General features: G+C 41.7%; 1 protein-coding gene and 1 long non-coding RNA gene across 3 annotated transcripts in view; both read left to right on the top strand.

The window, feature by feature from the left end:
- The window catches only part of TTC27 (tetratricopeptide repeat domain 27), a 230,546-nt gene that overhangs the window by 164,216 nt on the left and 63,583 nt on the right, over positions 1-2,747 (top strand). The window lies entirely within an intron of this gene.
- Positions 1,716-2,747, top strand: part of LOC105542617 — an 11,075-nt gene continuing 10,043 nt past the window's right edge. Inside the window, exons 1-2 of the long non-coding RNA XR_001006504.1 lie at positions 1,716-2,231; positions 2,284-2,630. This is a non-coding gene — a long non-coding RNA (uncharacterized LOC105542617). The remainder of the gene's footprint in view (positions 2,232-2,283; positions 2,631-2,747) is intronic.

The raw sequence follows: 2,747 nt of genomic DNA, 5'->3' as shown, positions 1-2,747 counted from the left end.
AACTCCCTGTTTCCCCTTCGGTCCCCATCCTGGCACCTGCAACCACCATTTGCTTTCTGTCATGATTTTAGCTGGGTAACTATCTTAAGATTTTTACTAGGTAACTCGTAAAAGTGGAATCATACAATATTTGTCCTTTTGAGACCGACTTATTTCACTTAGCATGATGTCCTGAAGGTTCCTTCATGTTGTAGCATGTGTCAGAACGTCCTGCCTTTTTAAGGCTGAATAATATTCCATTCTGTGTACATACTTCTTTTTGTTTACCCATTCATCTGTTGATGGATACTCGGCTTGCTTCCACCTCTTGACTATTGTGAGTAGTGCTGCTGTGAACATGGGTGTGCAGAAATTGTCCTTTTTGAACTGGATAACTGAGGGAATGCCTTTTACATTGAAGAAAATCAGAAGTGCGTTTTTTAAAATGACAGATTGAGCTAATTGCTTACTTTCCGTACTCTGGATGGTAAATATAATTAGAACTTTCCAAATCAGGTAAAAAGCCTAGAGAAGAGAGTAGGACAGCTGTAAGTACAGAATATCAGCAGAAACTAATGGGTGTATTTGACAGCAAGGATGCTTAGAGTGTACTAAGGAATTGTTTTTTGTTGACAGTTGGCTCTAACTCAGTGGTTGTCAACTGGGGATGATTTTGTCCCCCAGAGGACATCTGGCAACTTATGTAGTCATTTTTGGTTTTGGCAATGGGGAAGTGTGGGGATATGCTACTGACATCTAGTGGGTAGAGACCAGGGATGCTGCTAAACATCCCATAATACACAGCACAGCCCCCTACAATAAAAATTATCTGGCCTATCATGTCAGTGGTGCCATGGTTGAGAAACCCTCCTCTAACTTGATTATCACTCTATTTTTTTTGGTGGGGAGTGAGGGGTTGGTTTTTGGTTTTTGGTAGAAGGGAGAACTCACTCAATATTGTTTTTAAAATTTTACTTTTCTGAAAAACTGTATCATATCCTTGCATATCTTGGAAGCGTCTGCCTAAAGTTTACCCTAACTGCGATTGCCTTATGACTGGATTAAGTGAGTTCCCTCCCTTAGCCTGCCACAATCTCAGTTAAATCAGTGCCAGGCACCTCACAGACATGAATTGTTCTCTGCAGCCCACAGTCTGTTGTCAACATGTTAGCATTATCCTTTTCCTTCTGCCTCACTGGCAGCTCCTTCTCAGGCTCCCTTGCTGGTTCCTAAAGGCTTAGTCCTTGGACCTTGTCTCTGTCTGCACTTACTTCCTTGATTTCATCTAGTGCTGGAGCTTTAAGTTCCAACTATACACTGACAGCTTCCCAGATTTTATCTCCACTCCTGTCTTCTCCCCTGAACTCGATGCCAGTGCTTAACTGCTTACCCGATCTTTGATTTCATCTAGTGCTGGAGCTTTAAATTCCAACTGTACGCTGACAACCTCCCAGATTTTATTTCCACTCCTGTCTTCTCCGCTGAACTCGACGCCAGTACTTAACTGCTTACCCAATCTCCCCATTCCTCACTCCAACCTAGCATTTCCAGTATCTGAAGTGTTCTCCCCATTCCATAATCCCTCTTCCTCCCAAGCTTATCCTCATCCCTATAAATAGCAACCCCATCCAACCTTGGAGTCATGCTTAATTCCTCTTTCCCTTATACCCCACATCTAATCAATCAGCAAGTCCTAGCAGATCTGCCTTCAAAATATGTCCAGAATCAGACTGCTTCTTACCACCTCCTGTCATCCTGGTCCAAATCCCCATTGTCTTGCACCTGATTAATTGTGTTACCTCCTGCCTTTCTTCTTGCCCATCTGCCTATTCTCAAAGGGCATCCACATTTATCTTTCAAACTCAGGTCAGATATGGTAATACCCAGTCTCTTAATGGTTCTCAAGACTTTCCCCAGTATCTAGCTCCCGGCACTTCTTCTCCCTCGTTCCTCCAATTCTCCCCTTTTCTCACCCCACATTGCCCTCTTTATTCTCTGAATATGCCAGGCACATTCCTGCCTCAGGGTCTTCCTCTTGCTCTTCCTCTGCCTGGAATGTCCTTCTTCCAGATATCTCATTCAAGTCTGCTAGAAGGTCACTTTCTAGGAGGGGCCTTCCATGATCATTCTATTTAAAATCATACTCCCACCTTGTATTCCTAATTTTCCTTCCCCGGTTTATTTTTTTCCATAGCACTTATGTATAGCTTACTTGTTTAAAAAAGTTCTGTTTTGTCTTCACTAGAATGCAAGTCCCATGAAGATGGTAATTTTCATCTGTATGGTTCGTTTACATTTTCCTAGTACCTGTAAAAGTGCCTTGTACATATTAAATATTCAATAAATATTTGTTAAATGGGTGAATAAATAGTATCTTCAACTACTTTTTTTCAGTCAAATATATACTAATTGTCTGCCCTGCACATAGCACTGAGCCAAAGAATGAAGACATAGCAGCAGGTCAGCAGATAGTCCCATTTGTACCCTGGCAATCTAGTGAAGCAAACACAGACAGAACTAGCTAACAATAATGATGTGTCAAAGAAATACCTAGCAATTTATATGTAAAGCACTAGTTATATAGAGGCCAAAGAGAACATTTCTACCTTTGGTAGACAATGAAGAGAGGATGTTGGAGTTAGCTTTGAAAGGTAGGAGGGAGACCGAGATGGGTGGATCACGAGGTCAGGAGATCGAGACCACCCTGGCTAACCCAGTGAAACCCCGTCTCTACTAAAAAATACAAAAAAAAAAACAAAAAACAAAAA

Source organism: Mandrillus leucophaeus, unplaced genomic scaffold (assembly GCF_000951045.1).
Source record: "Mandrillus leucophaeus isolate KB7577 unplaced genomic scaffold, Mleu.le_1.0 Scaffold264, whole genome shotgun sequence".
NCBI classification, from domain to species: Eukaryota; Metazoa; Chordata; class Mammalia; order Primates; family Cercopithecidae; genus Mandrillus; species Mandrillus leucophaeus.
Note: the sequence above shows the minus strand (reverse complement) of the source record. Positions and strands in the feature narration are given on the sequence as shown.